Raw genomic sequence first — 23973 nt, 5'->3', positions numbered from 1 at the left:
CAGCTTCAGACTTGTCCCCTGCCTCCTGTACACTCAATAGGACACACAAGGTTATGAGTGGAACTCTGTTGCAGGCTCTCTAATGCTGTCAGAGCTTAGCAGTGTCAAGTCCATCACTGTTGATGATCATACCATAAAGTGCCAGAAGGATATTGTTAACAACGGTGTCTGAGATTTGCAAATCTTTGTGTATCAATAATCTCCAAATTAAATATTCAAAATAAAGAAGAATCAAATATGAGGAGCATGGCAATTTTCTGAAGGGTCTGCGCATCTTGTTATCAGTGTTATTTGTTTTGAGTATTCAAATCTTAGTAAAATGATTCCAATTCCCTTTTGGTCATCTATTAAAGAATATTGATGACTTGAGGTTCTGGGTGCACAATGGCAATAAAAGACACTTACAATGATTAAATGGTTTAGTCATCTCTCCCAGTTGAATAATGGCTACAGATAAGGGAAATTAAAAGTGCTTATAACAGTTTTGCTCAGGCTTAGGCTCTGTCTTCTTGTTAGTTAAGTACTGCACACATTCGTATGCACACACACACACACATGCCCCTTCACACTACAATTCTTCATTCAATAAATATCTACTGAGTTCTTTTGTATTCCAGGTACAATCCTAGGTTCTGTGATGGGAAAAAATGAATAAGGCAAGGTCATTGCTCTATAGAGACTTGCAGCTGAGTTACTTCCTATTCTATTCTGTAAGTTAATTAATTGAAACAATTAGGTTTCAAATGTCTTAACATAATAAATCAGATTTTTTAATCCAATTGAGCATCTTATTATACAGCATATTTACTAACAGTTTGGATATTTTAATATCAGCTTTTCCTTTGCTTTACTGATGTATAATTGACAAATAAAATTGTATATATTCAAGATGTACGGTGTGGTGATTTGACATATGTATACATTGTGAAATGATTACCGTAATAAAGCTAACACATCCATCACCTCATGTAGTGACCATTTTTGTGTGTGTGATGAGAACAATTAAGCTCTACTCTTAGTAAATTTTAAGTATACAATACAGTATTGTTAACTATAGTCACAATGCTGTACATTAGATCTCCAGAACTTATTCATCTTAAAACTTTGAACCCTTTGACCAACTTCTCCCTATTTTCCCTAAACCCCAGCCCCTGGCAACCACCATTCTACTCTTGGTTTCTATGAGTACAAGTTTCTTAGATTCCACATCTAATACCATACAGTATTTGTCTTTATCCATCTGACTTATATCACTTTGCATAATGTCCTCCAGTTCATCCCTGTTCTTGCAAATGGCAGGAATTCCTGAATAATATTCCACTGTATATAGATACCACCTTTTTTATCTTTTAAAAATGATGAGTAGCATCTACCATCAAATAATACTATGATAAGGACTTCGTATATAATATTCATTTATTCAACAAACATTTATTTGTGTCTACTCTGTGCTAGGAACTAGTGTAGGCTAGGGCTTCCCATATACTTTCAAATAGAAAATCCAGAGCCTTAGTCAAATAAGTTGTAATTAAACTCCAGGTTTTAAAACCAATTGAATGTGATAGAAGGAAATTCTATGTACTCCAAACTCCTCTACTTTTTTTTTTTTAACCACACTGTGAAATGAAAAAGTGCATGAAAAATTATAATTCCCAGCAAGCCCTACTAGGAGTGCTCTCTCTCTTTCTACTCTATGGCAATCTAATTGTTAGTGCAAAGTCCCACAAAAATCAAATTTTTACTTCAGATCCCAGTTCCTTTTGAATCATTATTTTTTCATTTTGCTGTGTCCTTTGCCTTCAAAATAATTTTAAATTTATTGAAAGGTTTTAAGGACTGAAAAAAATCTAAAACCAAAACTCTCCAAGCAGGAGTTTCTAAAAGTTTTCTTTTTACAGAAACTGACCAGCTCAAAAGTATATTTAGATTATAAAAACTGTTATTGGAATTTAATTATAAAGCATAAGTGAAACAATAAATTGAAAAGTCAGAAGATAAATGGGAGTACCCAAAGTACAGAACCAAGACAGGCTTGGAAACTGGGAAAACAAAGATTAGAAAATTAGAGGACCAACTTAGGCAGTACAACTTTGAAAAACTCTTACTGAACTGACCTTTCTGGGAAGGTGATGGAATCCTTCCAATAAGAGTTTAAGAGACTAAGTAGGGAAAAGGACTAATTCCAATAAGCAAATTTTAATATGACCCTGGAAATAAAATGGAATTCAGTTGTGCTTATGCAACACCATCTTACATACTCAGTGGCCAATCTTCTCCTTGTCATGTCCAGTGGAAATACAGAGATGAGACAGGGGAGGGAAAAGGCCTGGTCAATCCTTTTCCTGACTACAGAAGATCCAATTTTCCCTGAGGAGGTAGACTGTGCCCCTATAGAATGTGGGAAGAGAGCTGCCAATTGTACTACAGCTCAATAAATAGTCAGAGAAGGGTGGAAACTCTCTCAGACCTGCTTCTTTTGTTTGTGTGTTTTTAAAGAAGCAAAGATCAGTTAAAATTAAAATAAAACAAACAAGCAAAAAACTTCCCCTAACACCTTTCCTACCATAATATATGTCATAATATTTAAGACTTTGATTCTAATAGCCCCTTGGAGAAAAAAATAACTTAAGGTTCCTGTTTCCCACATGGCCCACACCTGGTCAACATGTGACATGCATTCCTTGCCCTGCCATTGTTGGATGGGCAGTTAATGTCCCAGTAGTCCTCTGGCACACAGTGTTTTTGCTTTCCTTTGTGTGAATTGGGCACTAATCAACAGGGTCCCCCAACTGCAGGAAGCACGTAACAAGCAAGCTTCTGGGTTTCCCACTGAAGAACCATTCAACAATTTTGGAGTTAAAAAGTAGCACCTTCAACCCCTCCAGTCAGTGGGAGTTGGTTAGAGAGTTTTGGGAGAGATTTCTTAAAGAAGATAAAATGTGTAGAATATACAAAATTCCTGCAAATATTGAGGTACATTACACAACTGGGAAGCTCTGAATTAGTGTTAGGTATAAAAAAAGACTTAAATAAATAAAAATAGCCCATAATTAACACAAGAAAACAAAATGCTAGAAGGAGAGATAAAGCAACTCTTGTATAGTGCATGACTGAGCTCTGAATGCTTTCATTTAGTCATAATAAACATGAATATTCATTTAATCAAAATTATGATATACTATTTCAAGTGGATGGGAGCTCAAAAGTGTGCACATGTGTGATAGGGGCCAGAAGATGAAAGAAAGCTAAATTCTCATTTTCCACAGTAGGAAGTCAAGAGATAAAGCCTATTAATAACAAACCAAAAATAGCAATATAAGCATGTTATTTAGAGATATGGAGAGATCTTAAAAGAATCAGCTAATATAATTGAAAGTGTTTGCATCTGTACAACAGGAAATGGGCTGGGTAAAAAGCACAAGAACCATTTGACACTTTAAACTGCATGAATACACAAATTTGACTAAAATAAAAAATAAACTGAAAAATTCTATACAGCATATATTGAAATCTAAATCATGTTCTAGTTGGGACTTTAAGAACACAAAACTAAAAATATTTACTTTCCCGTAAATTAAAAAGGTCTTTTAAAGCTACTGAAGTTGAAATAAAGTTGAATATTTACTGCAGAATCTGTAACCGTGTTTAAGAACAACAAATTTGCCCAGAAAGAAAAAGAATTTGATATTAAAAGTTTAGAATTACATGCATAATAAGTCATTTATGAAATACTGAAAAGACTATGCCCCATAGGAAAATGTCGTGGAAAGTTTACTGTCCTTATTTCACAGTTAGCTGGATTATGGATGACCCTGAGAGATGTCACACATCGTATCTCTATGTCCTGCAATGTTGCTTTCAAACTTTAACATTCATAGCAAAACTAACAGTAAAAGAACATTCATTATCAGTGACTTTAACAAGTTTGTCTGTAATGATATGAAAAAATTTTATTTGATTTCCTTATGGAAACTACTTTTGCATATTTTAACTTTAGTTATCAATGTATTAGTGATTCAAAACTCCAATACGTTGATATGCTCAAATGAGCATAGTATTATACAATTTTATACATATTTTATTTTTGGGTCCTGGAACTATAAGTCTTGACACAAGCAAGTACCAATCAACATTTTTAAATGTATAAATTTTAAAAATAAATAAATAACTGCCACATTCCTAAACACCAGAGACATCAATTTGTCCAGGTTAGACACAGCCCTAAGATAAAGAAACCACACAGAATGAATAACATTCTTTGACCGTTTTAACCTGAACTTTCACTCAGCTTTCAGATTCCACCAATCTGATAGGACAGCAAGGCAGGACTAGAAGAAAATCCAGCTCAAAAATTCAAGCAATAGAATGAGAAAACGTACACACAGGCCAGGAGGAGAGCTTGCCTAGGCCACCCTTGGGATTCCATATCCATTTTAACTCATCAGTGTGGGAGAAAAAACACACAAATGCTATTCCCACATAATCTCTAACCTTTGCCCTATTCAGCATTGTCAAAACTCTCCTTTCAGGTTCTGGATCTGGGATCCATGAACCCATGCAGTCAAGGGTAGTAAATCTTCTTCTAGGGGCATAGAGGTAGGAGTGAGAGAGACAACCTAATCATATCACAATGAGATGTTTAGATTTTAATTCATAGAGGCTAGCATGTATCCATATTTGGGAAAAAAAAAAAAAGCATATACACTGCACAACTTCTTATGATTACAACTAGGTGCAAAGAGAACCTCAGAAATCCTCAACAGCAGGCTTGTGAGCCCTGATCATTTGTCATGGAAAATAAGCCAAGAAACAAACAAACTGAAATTGATTCACTGTCAGCATTGTTTCCCAAGCATGTGATTGCAAAGGCTGGGCATTTCATTCAAAAATGTATACAACTTCTCCTAGAGTAATGAAAATAAAAACAAAAATGAACAAAGGGGACCTAATGAAACTTAAAAGCTTTTGCACAGCAAAGGAAACCATAAACAAAATGAAAAGACAGCCCATAGAATGGGAGAAAATATTTGCAAATGAAGCAACCAACAAGGGATTAATCTCCAAAATAAACAAACAGCTCATGCAGCTCAATTTCAAAAAAATAAACAACCCTATCCAAAAATGGGCAGAAGACCTAAATAGACATTTCTCCAAAGAAGACATACAGATGGCCAACAAACACATGAAAAGATGCTCACTAATCATTAGAGAAATGCAAATCAAAACCACAATGAGGTATCACCTCACACCAGTTAGAATGGCCGTCATGAAAAAATCTACAAACAATAAATGCTAGAGAGGGTGTGGCGAAAAGGGAACCCTCCTGCACTCTTGGTGGGAATGTAAATTGATACAGCCACTATGGAGAACAGTATGGAGATTCCTTAAAAAACTAAAAATAGAGCTACCATATGATTCAGCAATCCCACTCCTGGGCATATATCCTGAGGAAACCATAATTCGAAAAGATACATGTACCCCAATGTGCATTGTAGCACTATTTACAATAGCCAGGATCTGGAAGCTACCTAAATGTCCATCATGGCAGAATGGATAAAGAAGATGTGGTACATATATACAATTGAATATTACTCAGCCATAAAAAAGAACAAGGTAATGCCATTTGCAGTGACATGGATAGACCTAGAGACTGTCATACTGAGTAGATTAAGTCAGACAGAGAAAGACAAATAGCATATGATATCACTTACATGTGGAATCTAAAAAAATGGTACAAATGAACCTATTTACACAACAGAAACAGTCACAGATATAGAAAACAAACTTATGATTACCAAGGGGGAAGGGGGGGAGGGATAAATTGGGAGATTGAGGTTGACATATACACACTACTATATATAAAATAGATAACTAATAAGGACCTACTATATAGCACAGGGAACTCTACTCAATGCTCTGTGGTGACCTAAATGGGAAGGAAATCTGGAAAAGAGGAGATATGTGTGTATGTACGGCTGATTGTGCTGTACAGCAGAAACTAACACAACATTGTGAAGCAACTATACTCCAATAAAAATGAAAATAAATAAATTTTTAAAAACCTACTGTATCGTACAGGGAACTCTACTCAGTACTCTGTAACGACTATGGGAATAGAATCTAACAAAGAGTGAATATATGTATATGTGTAACTGATTCACTTTGCTGTACAGCAGAAACTAACACAACATTGTAAAGCAACTATACTCCAATAAAAATTAATTAAAAAAAAACAAAACCAGTAAAAAAGTATTTGTTTCACTTTTTAAGTGGATTTACTCATGCCAGAGCAACTAACAAGTGCTGAAATGATCTTAGTTCAGTGTATTAGCTCAAACTGGAAATACTTCCGCTAGGTAAAAGCATAGTTCACAGATTCATTCAAAGAAATAAAGATTGATTGGAATTTTTAAAAATGTATACAGTTTAAAATATATACAACTTAAAGCAAGAGAAAAGAAAACAACACACTTAAGGGTCAGCAAAATTCTTACTGAATCGCCAATCTACCAGTCACCAAGAAAGATACCATGCTGTGCTCCATTCCTTTTCCCAACTGTTTGTTCTTTTATGCTCCTTAATGCTAAAACCTTCATGCAAATATCACTGGCATTTCCCGCAGCCTGCCATACATGCTTAGGTTAAAACAGATCTTAAGTGTGTACACACACACATGTGAGCATGCACACACAAAGATATATATACAGGAAGACGGATCAAAATGGGCCTTTTGAGATTTAGGTACTAAATTACCTCTCTCTTTTTCTCTCTCTCTCAATGAATATTTATAGATAAAATGTATAGAAATGAACATAGCTATAGAGCTGCTAGAACTTAATATATGTATATATTTTTTCTTAATATATGTATATATTTTTTCTAGAGCTGCTAGAACTTAATATATGTGTATATTTCTTATATTTTCCTTAAAATATATGTATATATTTTTGAATAAAATAACCCACATGGCCATCATTTAAAAAACAATACAAAATAATTCTGTACCTGAGTTTTATAATGATGAAATGAGAAACAACAACAACACCTTGAGGTTAAAATCTCCTTGAATACCTAATTTCAAGAGTGCTATTTACTGAACAAGCTTATGAATGCTGAAAATTCACCTTGTGCTTGGCTTACCAAAAGCATTTATTAGGCCAAGGTGCCTGCTGACATGCTCATAAAATGTTCTTATAAAGCACATAGCACAAGAAAACAGCTAAATAAAACAATTCATAAAAACTGTTTCTATACATGCAACTCAAAAAACAGTTCCTGCACATGCAATTGTCTCAAAGTGTAAGCTCAGCGCAGAGTCCAGGTGGAAAGATGTTCATCAGTATGGCCAATGCGGTAACCTCCAGTTGAAAAGGAATAAAAATAAAAGGATGGTGAAGCAGACTGGGCAACTCACTGTGACAGAGAGGGTAAAACTTAAGTGGTGTAGCGTTCAGTCCCAAGTGGGAAGAAGCAGACAGCTGCTTTAGCTCAGCTGAAAGTGCACTGAACTGAAGTGACAGACCTGTGTTACCCTGGGCAAGGCCCCGGCCTGTCTAGACCGTAGGTTCTCCCTTTGTGTCATGAAAGCATCAAGTCTCCTTATCCTTTGCAGGCTGTAGATCTTTAGGAGAATTTGGTAGAAAACAACGTGCATACCCACATACATATGATAATTCATACAAAATCTGGGTCCTAGGTGCTGAGGACCCCTAAATTAAATAATCTTTATTGTCTTTTCCAGCTTTCTTACCCTTTCAGTTTCTCTTTCTAATACAAAAGATTTTTTTGCACAGAATAACTAAGATTTGACCTGTTCCTTATGACTATTTCCTGTTTAGATATCATAACTAAGTAACTAAATAATGATACTTTGACACCATATATGTATTTGTGTGAGGTTATGCATGGGAATTAGCACACATACATTTTAATCACCGTCTTCTCAACTGAAATCCAGGTTATCATGAGTTTTACTTTCTATATCACTGTAACAGCATGCCTGTAATCATTAGGGGCTATTTTTTCTCTCAGGAAAGTATAAAGTGGCTAAATCTCTGACTGAAGGCAAGTTTCATGCTTGCTGAACAATCCAAGGGTAACTTACAGTCAAATCTTAGAGAAAATGACAGTGACAAGGGCAGCAAGTATGGATTCTCTGCTGATCTCAGGAAAAACTGTCTCTGCTTCTCTACTCCTGGACCACCACAGATCATATCACGCCTCTCTGGCGTGTTTGCCAGCAGAGATTTTAGAATATGGCAAGAGAGGTTGCTTTAGAGGGGGCTCACACAGGCCCCTGCTCTGGCAAGCTCCTCCCCAGGGACAAAATGTTCATGGGGCTGACCTGGTTCTTGAACCACCTTCTTAGACCATTCTCCAGATACCCAGAATCCAATGACCCTGACCAACTGACCCTTAGACTGTTTCCAGGGTCTGCTTCAGCTTATTCCTAGGTTTGAAGAGTGGCCAAGAATTGGCTATTTCCTGGGAATGTGGAAACTGGGGTGTCCACCCATGTAAAATTATTGCAGTGCAGAACAAAGGAAAGAGGGAGAAGAAAAGCAGGATGCTCTGCAGGCCAGATGTTGAGGCCTGGTCAGGCCAACCTCTTTGTTTCAAAGAAAAATACTGAGGCATCTGAGAATTATAAATGTGAACCTGTACACCCTGGCAGTTGGGAAGGTAGATTTGAGAAGGTAATAGGTAATAAAATATATATGTTCTAATAGGTTAGAACATATATATTTTTAGTTTGTTTGCTCGATTTATATTTTTTTAAATATTTAAAACTATGATATATAGGCTTCCATTCGTACACTTGCCCCAGAACCATGATGCTGCTGACGAGTCTGCCCATTGCCCTCCCCCAAGATTATGCCTTCATACCCACCTCACAGACTAAATTGCCCTCATCTAGTCTCCTTGGGAGTGAGGTAGTCTGTTTCTCCCGCTACTACTTTTTACACCTATTATATATTCTATAGTATACACTCTATGACACATGTCCTGTTAACACAACCCTGGTTTGCAAATAACGTTTAGCGTTGAAAAATATTGTTATGATGTGGGTTTTTAAGGCCTCCTTTGGAAGTAAAGACTAGAAATAATGATAAAATCCAAAATTTTGTGGATGCCTCTGGAAGACTGAGGATAAACTTAGAGAAAAGGAGATTTGGAAAAATAGCACAAAATTTACTATTTCAAGATATTGTCTCATTGCTTATCAATCATCATTTTTCAAAAATTTCACATAATAATTTTGGGTGGGAGGGCAAATTAATATCTTGTGATTACTTAGGGCAATGCAATGATTTAGAGACCTAAAATTCACATAGGTCTAAGGGGTAAAGATTCAAAATAGAGAGACTGTATATAGATGTGAAATGCACTACTCCTCAGGAATAATACTTGGCCTTTTCTAATGTAAAAGGATTTAGGTTGTTCTTTTTATGATTCCAATCTTCTTGAGAACACTTTAATACCTAGTGTTACTAGATTGAGAACATATTGATAATTTCAGAGAAAGATAAGAGTACCACAAAAATAACTCAGCTGTCATGCTTTGCTGCCTATCCTCCTTTCCATACCAAAAACATAAAAATTATACAGCAAAACACCAAAGAAATGGTTTAATATGAGTTGTGTTAGTATAAAGTTGGTATAAATGAGAACACAATATGTGTTTTTCATTATATTGGGGAAAAAATAGTCTACATTCTTGAAATGATGGCTCCCAGGTAGAAAAACAGTACTGAAAAAGTTTTTTTTAAACATGAAAGCATGATGACAACATTGACAAAATAACCATGACTTTTATTTTTAAAAGGCCAACAGCAAAGGAAGAGCATGAAAAGTATAGACTTATCTCCTAAAATTCAGATATTAATTTTGAAAAACATATTCAAAATATGACAGCTCAATACTTTCTCAGTGATTTTAAGGACAGATAGTCTGTCAATATTGTGACAAACATTCCCAATGGAGATAAGCAGAGGAAATATCTGAAGATTCAAACTGGCTGCATCTAGAGTGTTTAGTGAGTATAAATTGGGGGAAAATCTTAGCAATACAGAATGTTAATTAATATATATATATAAACTTTGTATGCATTCATGGCAATGCATTTGAAAATTCTAAGAAAGCATCTTCAAATTCTAGTAGATCAGGAAAACTATGTATTCAAAAAAAATACCTTCTTTTAAACATAGCTCTAATAAAAAATTTTTATTTACAAGCAAGTTGCTCAATATTTGGTTCAGCTCACAGGGTAATGACAACTTGGTTATATACACTGTCTCTCAAGATTACTTCAAAACGATACTGGAAAAAAAAATGATACTGGTTAGTTTTACTGAAATCAAATCATTACAAAGGTATCCTCGTTCATAGGGTAGAACTCTATATTCGGATTCAAAAGCCTACACAGAACTTTCTTAAATTTCATGGTCAAATAATATGCTTGCACAATAAAAGGTGAATATTCACTGAGCAAAAGTTATCTTAGCAGCACTGAATAAATCATCTACTCAGGACTCACTTTGCATATGAATTATGAAATAGAAGTCAAATATAAAATATAACTATTATTAACCTGGTAGGGTACCAAACCTTTCAGACCTTAGTATGACCTTGTGCTTTATAATGATTTCTCTCTCTCTTTTTTCAATCAGCTTAGATGGATTGTATTAGACAAATCATTTTCTAGACCTTGCTACAAGAGCTGACCTCTTAGGGGAAGGCTATGGGCATAAAAATTGAAGAATACATGTAATATCATTTTTGAAGTTTGGATTGGGTGCTAAGTTTTCTAGTAAAGTCTGAAATATATGATTGTTTTGGTGCATCCTGAATGGCACCAAATAACTGGAGTTCACAAGGATGAGACTAGACTTCAAGCAAAGAGTTTAAGTTACAAAGCAAGCTCTACCCTTCCTGTTAATAGTCTTCATCCGGGCTTCCCTGGTGGCGCAGTGGTTGAAAGTCCGCCTGCCAATGCAGGGGACGCAGGTTCGTGCCCCGGTCCGGGAAGATCCCACATGCCGTGGAGCGGCTGGACCCGTGAGCCATGGCCGCTGAGCCTGCGCGTCCGGAGCCTGTGCTCCGCAACGGGAGAGGCCACGACAGTGAGAGGCCCACGTACAGCAAAAAAAAAAAAGAAAAAAATAGTCTTCATCCCCCTCCCTCACCCTGCTCCCTGCCAACATCACTAGCACTGCTGCTTAAAGCTGGAAAATATAACTAGTAACTGAGGACTTTGAAGGATATTGTAATAGTATTGCTTTTAAATTTTTATTGAAATCCTTTATTTAAATTTTTATTAAAATCCCATCTTGCCTTTTGTCAAGATATTGCTTGACTCCCATGAAATGAAGGATATAAGTAAGGCCTGTGAAATATCCTAAACTTTACCATAAAAGCATTCTCTAGCTTACCTATAACATGCATGTTTTTCTGGTTGTAGAGTCAGTTCTCACTGGAATAGGGCTAGACTAATTCATGATGGAGTTAAAAAAAAAAAAGGTCATTACAACATAAAAGGGCACTAGTTATTTACTAATTTTATCCAGATGAGAGCCTTTCCATATGAGGTACAAACTGAAGGCAATCGTGACTCTAAGTATACAGGAAATTAATGAATAACTAAGTAGTTGGGCTTGAGTGTTATCACAGGATCTGTCTATTACCAAATAATTTATCCATCTATATAACAACGAACGTTGCTTGACATCTGTTACACCAAATGCAAAATGATGTTGAAGTCTATTTTTCTACTTTATATCCTCTCCCCCATTCCCACCCCACCTCTGTCAAATATCTGCCACCCAGTGTATTCGTTTTCCATTGCTGCAAAGACAAATACCCACAAACTTAGAGGCTCAAAACAACACAAATTTGTATTTTACAATTCTGTAGGTCAGAAGCCTAACATGGGTCTCCCCAGGCTAAAATGAAGGAATCAACAGGCTATATTTCTTTCTGGAGTTTCCAGAGAAAAATGTGTTTCTTGTTCATTCAGGTTGTTGGCAGAATTCAGCTCCTTGGGGTTGTAGGGCCAAGGTCCCTATTTTCTGGCTGTAAAATGAGAGCTATTCCCAGCTTCCAGAGGCCACCACATTCTTTGGTTTATGGGCCTCTTCTTCCCATCTCAAAGCCAGCAACAGAGAAATAGAGTCCTTCTCATGTCTTATCTCTGACCAACATTTCTGCCTGTCCTTTCTATTTTTAAGGACTCATGTGATTATATTGGGTCCTCGTGAGTAATTCAAGATAGTCTCCCCATCTCAAGGCCCATGCCCTTAATTCCCTTTTGCCATGTAATTTAACACAGTCACAAGTTCCAGGGAGTAGAACAAGATGGCCTTTCTTGGATTTTCAGGTTCCCGCCAACCATATATCTGATTTTCCACACTGTACTTGTAAGAATTTCCCACTTTTGTTCTTTTCTATACCTCTCCATACCCTAAGAGTTTCTATCTGAAACCTGGATAATTAATTAAGTCAATGGATGAGAGTTCATATTCCTTCTTCCAGTAAACATTTATTCATTGTCTCACAAGCAGGGCTCTTTCTATACATCAATCCCAAATTATAACTTAAAAAGTGTACATTGTACAAATCTTGATAAAATCGTACAATGAATATTGCAAGCAGCAGGGTCCTATAGTAGCCAATAATTCATACCACATATTTGGCTGCCTGTAAATATGGAAATAATAAAACTCCTTAGCTTCCTCAGTCTCAACTTCCCATAACAGGAATAATTCCCTTTATTTTGAGGATAAATGTATATAATGTTAATTTATTATCTTGGAGTAGAGACAAAGATTTGGCCCTCATCAATAAAGGGTAATTTGATTCCTTTGTATTATATGTTTCTTCTTTCTAGCTTCTGTATTATTTTTTAGAAAATTGTATTCTTGGCTTATTTTTTATTGCTGTTGAATTTGAATCCTAATAATTTTAGGATGTAAAAATTAAGTTAAAAATAAACTTCCCCAAACCTTGGAAAATAAGATAGTATATATAATTCCTTTAGTAAAAGAACAAAGGAAAAATGTAAGAAAAATCACATGGTCTGATTTACTTATAAATACCTGAATTCTATCTCACTATTTATCTAAAACATCTATAGACACTCCGTTTTAGAAATGCACAAAGAAAAATACTTTGAATTACTATTTTTCACTTTCTTTTCCACTAACTCCATTCCCCTGAAATAAGTTGATGTTGTAGATATTTTCTATTTTCAAATAGTAATGCATTTTTGAAAATAACCATAAAACCCCCACTAGCATTGCTAGTCAACCTGGGAACTTAAAATTAAATTAAATTCTTCTGCACATTTCCACTATAAAATTTACCATCAGAATTTTAAAAAATAAAATTCATTTTGGGGGGAAATAAATTAGCTCTCTGCAATGGGCAGGCACAGTCCCCAAGCAATAGCCTTGAATCTATAAAGGACTGAATGTTTAAAACCAGGACATATATAAATTCCAGAGAAGATGTCATACCCTTTTGATATATTTTTCCAGTTTGAGTATAGTTTACACTCTTTTGTTAATCTCACATTTCTCAGTTATTGAAAAATTTTATTCAAAACCAAATAAATGAAAATGTATATCTGTATTACTGAGCCTACAAAATAGGCACAAATGTGTTCTGCAGAGGATAAGCAAATTATTAACATTCCAGTCCTCTATTTGTTTTGCACACTGATTTTGAGCAAGAATGCAATATGTTATACATCCAAATCCAACAATAATCATTGAAAATGTTTTAAAATACACATAAAATAAAATCTAACTTATAACTATTCAGGAATAAGGAATAATCATGAAATTGAATTTTCCATGGTACTCTTTAGTGAAAAGTAAAACATAGTAGCAATTGATCAAAAAGTACACATAAGAGAAAAATAAAGTTATTTAAAATATGATTGGAGATAAGGAAAAGAGAGAAAACAGGGAATAAGAAACTAAATCAGATTTTGTACCATACTTTTAACTTGTAAACTCTCCGTGTGGCCGTCAATGGCTGAGATTAAAAGCTAATTATTATTTACTATTTGCAAATACTTTGTGCTTCCCAGGAAGGATCCTTTTAAATACTTGCTTAGATACTGGGATGTGTTATACATAGACCAAGAGAAAAAAAAAGATGATTTTTAATTATTAATCCATCCACCCATGTATCTGTGTGTCTATCCATCTATTACTCTTCAAATTCCCATTGTCTCAGAATGTTTTCAGAGTATAAAAATGACTATCTTTTTTTTTTTTTCTTTTATGAGAGCTATGTGTTCCTTTTAGTCTCTGTTTCTCTGCCATGTTTGGAATACTCTGATAAATAACAATTACTGTGCCAAGAGGTGGGGCAAGACATAATCTATAAGACTATAAATCCCATGCTTATAAGCATTATGCAAATTGTTTTTCTTGAGAATAAAAGAGAAAATAATTTATGACCTTCAGCAAGTTACTTAATTTTTCTGTGCCTTAGTCTCTCTTTTTTTTTTTTTAGTTGTAGGATTAGTTGTAGTATCTGCCTCATAAGGTGAGGTTTAAATGATATCATACATGCGAAGTCCTTAGGACAGAGTTTGGCGTGTATCAAGTGTTCAGTAATTGTTAGCTATATATTTTACCTTAATTCCTATTTATAGTTCAGTCAGCCACAGTCATTCCTCGTAGTCACAGCCACAGTGGCCTCAAGGAATAAAAACTCACATATGCTCAGCTGTGCAAACTATTACTAAGTCAAGGGTTCTGGTCCACAGAGTATCTTGCCAAATTTTGTTGTATTTCTACTTGTATAAGCCCGCTAAAGAAAGACTACCAGGAACACACTGGTAACAAAGTAAAGTTCATTTTATTAGCTTTTTTCAGCAAAATGAAAAGCAGCCCTTCAGAACCATAAGCTTCTCTAAAGGGGAGAGTTAAGTGAACTTACAAAAATTTGAAGGTACAGTTAGTCACAGTACAGTTTTGGCAGGACTTGGCCAGAATTTGTAAGCTAAGTGATTTGCTGGAACAGTCAGTGTTCTTAGCTTTAGAACACAAGACCTAATGCCAAGTTACTGTTAGATTAGTTTGGCTGAGGTCTCATCATTAATATATGGGGATTAAATAGAGTTTGTGTTTAATGTGTCTTGCATATCCTGGTTTGATACAGTTTATCTATTTTGTGACTCATAGTAATGTTTTACAAGTTGTGGTTTATGTTCAATTCTAAAGTTGCCCCATCACAGCCTATCTGCCAGCAGGGCTATTTTTTTTTTTACAACATCAGCAATTAGTTTGGAGAGGGACAGAAGTTCTGGTGGGAAATAATTGTGGATTGTAGAAGGGTGTTGTAAGTGGAAATGGAAATAAATGGCTGAACTTGAGGAACATTCATGAGGCAGAACTATCTGGTTTTGGTGATTGATGAGATGCTAGAGTGTAAAGGAAAAAGTTTACCAAGGATGTCTGCTAGATGTCTACATCTACCAAATTTTTTGGCAAATATACGTCTACACATATATAGCAAAATCATATCTACCACAACAGATACAATGCTACCCAGTATTCAACTAAAATATTAATACTAAACTGAATGGAAAATCAAATGAACTTTTTCAAATATGACATACTCCATAAAATATCTTTTACACTATTAAGATGAAGGAATTTTAAGCATGAAAATTAACTAGGGAAAATAACGAGTATTTTTTAGTCCATTCAATTGAGAAACTGCATTTATTTGATTATAGTCTTAGATTTTCAGAGTAACATCTCATTCTGTCTTTGATGCTATGGTCTGAGCACAAATGTTTGCTTTAACATTTAACTATTCCATTGAATTTTATCATTTTGATGGCACAGATTTTAATAATTCGTTGATTTTATTCATGTAAAAATTATTCCTCTCACACACAAGAGAACACTTTTAAATAATACTCAGCATCTGACCTGTGCTTTCTAACTTTCACATATGCAAAGGGCAGCAGTAAATCAAAGGTTCCTTGATTTAAACATTAAGAAAAACAATAGAAAAGGATGAAATGAAGCTTAGAATTAGAGCTCTATTAAAAGGTCCAGCTAAAATCTAGAAAATAATTATATAACAGAATTGGCTTATAAGCTGCTTGAAGAACCCTGCTGGTATAAAGCATGTGTGAAATCTGCCTCCTCAGGGACAGTTTTGATTATGTTTGTGCTTTCCTTATCTGATAAGTAGTAAATGTAACAAATCAGGTAGAGCCTTGTATTACAAGCTGAAAAGGCAAAACAAAGTCAGACTCTTTTCCCAAATACACTAGATAATCATCGATTACAGGCTGCTAATCATCTATTCCAATTTACCCAATTAGAATATTCAGCTTGAGTTGAATTGTTTATCATTTGGACTTACTGTCGTTATGAATAATCATCCTTTTCCCTTTAGGATGTCACCTTCTACTCTCCTTGGTGAGACTGAAGACTCTTCCTACGTGCTCCCGCAACACCAGGTTATAGGCATTCCCTATATGCTTTACCTCCAAACAAGCATTTATCACTAGGTATTACCCATCCATATGAAAACCTGTACACAATGTTATTTGTAATAGCCAAACACTGGAAACAACTCAAATTCCTTCAATAGGTGAATTGTTAAGCAAACTACAGTACATTCATGTCACAGAATGTTAGTTGGCACTAAAAAGGAGTAAACTGTTGATATACACAACTATTTGGAATGACCTCAATGGCATTATGCTGAGTGGGAAAAAATATCAAAAGGTTACAGACTGTATGATTCCATTTATATGACATTACCAAAATAACAGTATTTTTGCAACTTCCTCTAAATCTATAATTATTTCAAAATAAAAAGTTAATAAAAAGTCTAAAAATGCATGTTATAATGCAATTCATCTTAATGTTGATTAGTTTATGAATAGGCTTCTGGCTAAAGAGGTAGACGAATATGTATCAGGAAAAGATATTCTAGGAAGTTCCTTTGCTTGCAGAAAAATGTGCGAGGAGAAAACTCCCTTTCAGCGTTCTGGCCTCTTTGTCGTGCTGGGAATTGGGAAGTCATCTTGAGACCAGGGTGGTAAGCTACCCTAACAGTACAGGAAAAAACCACTTCTAAGAATGTCAAAATAGAAAAGAAAATTACCAAACTGCCCTTTATAATGTCAGTGATTTTCTGATTTAAAGAAACATTGTAATCTCCTTAGCTTGGAACTTCTTTACTTATTCATTTGACAAATATTTATGGAGTGCCAATTATGTCCCACTCACTTGTAAATGCTCAATATTTCAGCCACATTCCATAAGATTTTTTTGATTAAAAAAAAGCTGAATATTAGAGAAGCCAAGTAGTATCTGAAGAACCACACAATATGTAAAGAACTGAGTCTCAGATTATACCCAAATCTCACATAGTTTTATTATATAATTGGAAAACCACAAAATTTGCTCTTTTTATGTATACATCAATATGTTAACCATTTACTACATCTAGCACCACAGACAATCTATTTAACTAATAAAATAATTCCTACAAAAAGTGTAAATAGTAGTTATCTTTTTGGAAAAGAGACTGAAATCATGGTGAAGTACATAGAGGACTTCAAATATATTTGATTTATTTTATTCTTAACCTGGACGATAAGTACATGAATGTCCATTATATTTTTCTTCTATTTTATATATGCCTTAAATATATCATAAGAAATTTTAAAATAAATAAAAATTTATTTTAAATTTTTTATTTAAAATTTTAGTTTGAAGAACTAGTGCAAGTAAACATTCTGAAAACAAGTCTTTTCAAATGCCAACCAAGAGATATGGAATTTTGTGAAGGTATACACATCAAAATTTAGAATTTATAGACCATAATTGCTGATAGACACAAGTTCATATAAAGTAAGGTCAGAGTTTCTAGCCAAAAACATCTAGAAGAACAGGTGAAGATTAGAAGCCTGGTCCTTATATGTAACTCAAAATGGAATTTCTGCATCATTATGCTGGGCTCGTGAGGCAAATAAGACTTTCTACAGATGGAGACAAAAATAGGGTCTGATTGCCTTTTGAACTGAGGCAGACACATATTTACCAACATATCATCAGGTTAAAAATCACATTCCAGGGGCTCCCCTGGTGGCGCAGTGGTTGAGAGTCCGCTTGCCGATGCAAGGGACACGGGTTCGTACCCCGGTCCGGGAAGATTCCACATGCCGTGGAGCGGCTGGGCCCGTGAGCCATGGCTGCTGGGCCTGCACGTCCGGAGCCTGTGCTCCACAACGGGAGAGGCCACAACAGTGAGAGGCCCGCGTACCGCAAAAAAAAAAAAAAAAAAAAAAAATCACATTCCATGTTATCCTCCACAAAAACCACATTGTAGCTTTGCAAGATGCCACCTTCCATGCAGTCAGGACTACAACCTCTGAGCATAAATGAATCAGTTATAGTAACCTTTTGCCTGTAGTCTCATGGGCGAAGACCAAATGAGTCTTCAGCAAGTTTTACAAATGATAGATGGTGTATCATCTTGTATTCTGATTGGTTGTTTTCTGAAATTGTGGATGGATTTTCATAAAGAGACTGGGACTCCCACTGTGGCCCCCAGAGGGCTACACTTATTTAACTTCCAGATGATAAAAGAATGGAGAGGAAAATACGGCCCTATAAACATACAGATGTCCCGTAAACACACAGAGCAGTGTACATCATCATTATTACTGGTGTTATTCATCCATTCGAAAGGCATCACACTTTAAACAAGATGAAGAGATTTGCTATGCATCACTACAAGAATTATCTTCGTAGTGGAAGTGGTTAATGACAGGAAATATTTTACTGCATACACAAATATGTGGAGATACATTTATCACAATGGGATTACATTTTGAGAACCACATGATTAAGGTGAATTACGGATAGAGATTATTAAGTAAATCTACTCATGTAATAAATTGAAACTAATAAAAGCATCAGACATTCCAAGTGTCTTTCCCCTATCCATAACAAATTAAACTTTTAAAAATACATTATATGTTTTTCAAAATGAGCTCATTCCTTAGTAACTTTGGTAGGCAGTTTCTTTCTTTACACAATGACTTGGACTCTATCATTATCAATCAAAACTATCAAAAACTCAACTGGAAGTATCATGTATATAAACTAACTCATGGAAAATACCATTCTGGAAAAAAAAAGAAAAATACTATTCTGAATCAGTATGATAAATTATGTTAATATCTTTGAGAGATATATATGTATTTATAAATACATATAGTACTTCAATCTGGTGTATTTCTAAGTGATATCATACAGTATTTGTTCTTCTTTGTGTGACTTATTTCACTAAGCATAATATCCTCCAAGTCCATCCATGCTGTTGCAAATAGCAAAATTTCATTCTTTTCTATGGATATTGGTTTAAGAAAAAAGCCAATATATGAGCCAAGGGGAATTTAGCCCAAGCCATTGTTTTGAAGCTACACTGGCTGGTGTTTCAAGCTGTAAGCCTGAACTCCATTTCAGGAAGTAAGCCTGGTCAGCTCTTCTGTGTAGAATGAGGCACTTTTATTCTACAGGACCTTGTAAGAGGCTCTCCTAATTGTGAATAGAGGCCTTGAAAATCAGAGATTACTACTTGTATTTAAATAAAGCTCCATACTTGAGAAGGTAGCCTCTCCCTATTATAGATTAAAGAAAAGACTGTAGCTTTAGCATTTTGTATCTTTTAATTTCTGGCCCGAGGGATATCTATCTTGTTCTGTTTATAGCCACCTTTTAAATTTTATCTATTCATATTTTGTCTATCAGTGCTCTATATTTTGATCACAGTGGTGGGCAGATGTCTCCACAAGAACACTCACTAACAGGAGCTCAGTTTGAGAAAAAGATCTAATGAAATATAGATTAAACACTAGATGTTATATAGTTAATATTTTAAATAAACAATGCAATTATTAAGGAAAAAAAAGAGGAAACAAATGGCTTAGTTTGTAAAATATCTACTACATGAAAACGATCCAGCAGCTGTCTTCCCTTCTGTGGCTGCAGAAAAGCTCACTTCTGTAATCAGCATTCATGTGGACACAAATCTACATGCCTGATGGTTACTAATATTGAAGGGCTATTTCCCTTCTTTGCAAGATCTTTTTAATTTGAGTTTATGTTGCAGTCAATGATTATTAGGCTTAACCAAAAACTCTTTTCTCCCTATTTAATTCTCTCTTGTCAGTAAGTTGATGTTGCATATAAACAGAGTATTTCCTTGACAGCCCCCCAAACTGGAAACAAAGCAAGCAAAATGAGTGCAAGCCAACTAGAAGACTTCATCAAAGATTATTTTATTTACTCCAAGCAAAAGCATTATTACTATTTCACTTCAGCTAAGGAAGTTAAAAAACTCATATTCTGAAAACTTCAGTCTTCCATAACTATAATTTATCTCTAAACCAGTTACAGGGCCATGTACAAAGGAAATTATTCCCTTGTTTGAAACCTCTGTCTTCTGTGATGGGGGAGATGGAGATTTTCTGGTATGAACATATTTCTTCTGTTCCATAGCCTCCAAAGCATTTCCAGTTAAATGCCTCCAACCCTATATTTTTGGATCCTAAACCCAAGTTTACAAATGGCATCTCTTCTGTTCTGGTACCATTTGCATTGCCTGGAATACTAAATTTCTTGCCCAATATCACTTGCCCAGTATGAATGTGAACAAATTGGAAGTGGGAGAGCCTGTTCAATTTTTAGCTAAAGAATGTAACTGTCTCTTGGCATTCTATCCAATCAAAGCAAGGAAGTATCTGTTTCCACCCACATTGTTTGGTCACCTGTGACTGCATTCTGGCAATTTCATTAAGCAGCTAACTATAAGACTAAGTCCATGTCTTCCCAAAGCATTACTGATCATCCCTTTCTACCTGACAAATTTTAAGGATGGCAGAAGTAGATGGAAAGCTTTGTTCTCTGTGCATTTACATACATCGAAGAATCGACCTCTGACCTGCTTTTATAAGTATGAGAAACGTGTGCCTCAGAATCAAGAGTGCCTTGTCAATTGGATCTCTTTAAGAATCTCTATTTAATTATACCCGACTGGGTAGATTTAACTTGAAATTCAGTAGGTCAACAAAAGCGTTAGTTATAAAGATACAAACATACCAATGTGAAATGTAAACAGAAAATATGAAAACAATTAAGTTAAAATTAGCTTTTAAAATTCATGATCTCTATTTTTGCATTCAGATAAGTATGTGTTTTTGTAATTTGCCATCTAAAGTAGAATACAATTTGCATAGCATCCATTATGTCACAGTGTTTTGGGTTGTTTTTATAGGCAGTCCTATGTTCAAATACTGGCACTGGTTCTCAATAATGGAATGATACTAGAGTAATTAAATTATCTCTCAGCCTTAAACTTTTCATCTATAAAATGGGGATAATAGCTTATTTCACATAGCGATTCTAAGGATTTAATGAAATGACATGCCAGTGATTTGCCAATTTTAGTATGCATAAGAATCACCTGACAGGCATGTTTAAATGCAGCCTGCATGGGTTACAAATCCATAGATTCTAATTCAGAATATCTAATGTCTTGGTGGTGTGCAAGAATATGCATTTCAAGCATGAGCCACAGTAATTTTTAGTTAAGTGGCCAATGGATACTTACGAATCATTAATACATGTAAATTAAGTATTACAGTGTCATAGGTTAAGGATTTTGCTGTTTCTAGAAATTAGATAACATGGAGTTAGAACTAGAGTGAGATACTGGTGTTAACTACAAATCGTCCCTCACTAGGGTGTTTTTCAGCCCTTAACTGGAGGTAACTAGAGTAGTGATCCCTGCTTAGGACCAGTCCATAGCCACTTACCATTATCACTGTACTACATCTCTGACCATATTCTCAGATTCTGAATCTTATATTGGGTTAGTCTTTCTGAGATAAATGCAGATACACAAAATGCAGAAATCTCCTTCTCTCCACTGGCAATTGCTCAAATTTCTGTCTCCTACTCTGATATTTATCTTCTTAAATGTTCTGCACAAGTCTAAGTGGCACAGGAACTGATGTCAGTACCTTCTCCTGGCTGTTGTTTCCCTTTAGGTTTCCTGGAAGGCCAGAAAAAGGAATCTACCCTTTGCCTCTTTTCCTATCTCCATCATTCACATCTCCTTTTAGAAAAATCCCAACGAAAAAAGGTAGACCTATGTGGGAATCAAAGTAAATCAAACTGGAACCTAGACAGAGTCCATGCAAATGATCAATAGTTTATACATTTATAAAAGGGCCAGAAAATACAATATGTAATATATAAATAAACTGATTTTAGACTAGTATCCTATATCCTTCTCTACCTGTGAACTGGAATGGTAGTTAGAGGAATCTTGGATATTGGTTTGATTTCAAACAACCACCTTAATAGGACTGTCATAAAATGTAACACATCCTTCTCTTCATGGTACTATAAAAGCCAATGAACAGAGACTCATTTCCTCAATTAAACATTGAAACTTAAGGAATCCCTTATTAAAATGTAAATAAAGGGCTTCCCTGGTGGCGCAGTGGTTGAAAGTCCGCCTGCCGATGCAGGGGACACGGGTTCGTGCCCTGGTCCGGGAGGATCCCATGCCACGGAGCGGCTGGGCCCGTGAGCCATGGCCGCTGAGCCTGCGCGTCCGGAGCCTGTGCTCCGCAACGGTAGAGGCTGCAACAGTGAGAGGCCCGCGTACCGCAAAAAAAAAAAAAAAAAAAAAAAAAGTAAATAAGTTATGTACTTATCACATAACTAACTGCCCTGTTGGAAAACTCACCTCAACAAACTGCTGTTGGAAATTAAAGTTTTAAGACACAAAAAGGGAATATAGAAAGAGATGTTTCCCAGGCAGTGGCAGAATGCCTCCAGATGGCAGGGGTTGTCTTGTCAGATAGGAACATGTACTGGGAGAAAAGACTCATGCAATAAAAAGGAGTAGATGAGGATAGAAAGGAAAAGTGGACAGATTGAAACCAAAAATTCAATTACTTCACAGTTTTACTCAGGGTTTTCCTGTCCCTAAATCATCTTGAGAGGCAGAGTGGATTCCGTGCTAAGCCCTAGAGCAGGTGAGAGGAATAAGTGTTATTCTCTATCTTCACCTTTGGGCAGAAGGTATGAGAACAATATCCTCTAACTGCTTCAAATCCTGAGCATCATAAATGAGGAATTTATATTATTTCACAGTGATTGCTAAATTTCTAAATGAATTATATGATTTGGGGGTTTTTATATAATTTTAAAAAGAAAAAATGAAAATAATGATTTGCAACAGGAATAGGTTGATTTGTTTGTGAAAATATTTTTTAAATGTAGGTTCTTGGATATGTCATCTCAGTTTTTACTCTTCCTAATATTTAGTGAAATCAACTTTCTACAAAGCACAGAACCATTTAAATCAGGCAAATAACAACTTGCCAAATCTGGCCCACCACCTGTTTTTATAAATAAAATGTTATTGGAACACAGCCAACTTTCTGGCTGCCTTCCAGCAATATTGGTAGAATTTAGTCTCCAACTTAACAGAGATCTAAGACCTTCAAAGTCTACAATGTTTATTATCTGGCCCTATACATAAATAGTTTTGATGACCCCTGGTTTAAATATAATCCCCTCCTTAAAAAATCTCAAAGCCTGAGTATCTTTAAAACTAAACACCATGAAGCCTTAGTAACTGAACATAGCCATCTGACTGACACATGAACCATAGGAGTATCTGAGGAACGCATCATACTTTGCATTGTAAATTTAAACACTAACCTGAAAACCCAATTTTCTCTTGCTGGATGTAATTCTGGGATGATGAATTGCTAAAAAAACCAAACCAAACCAAACAAAAACAGTACCATGAAACTAACAAATGGCCTTATCAAATTTCTCAAATGCATTTAAAATACAATTGTATAATACCTTTTCTCAGGAACACAATAATGCCTATATC

This window comes from Monodon monoceros, unplaced genomic scaffold (genome assembly GCF_005190385.1).
Source record: "Monodon monoceros isolate NGI ecotype Baffin Bay Population unplaced genomic scaffold, NGI_Narwhal_1 Super_Scaffold_4, whole genome shotgun sequence".
NCBI lineage: Eukaryota > Metazoa > Chordata > Mammalia > Artiodactyla > Monodontidae > Monodon > Monodon monoceros.
This window is presented reverse-complemented; position numbering follows the sequence as displayed.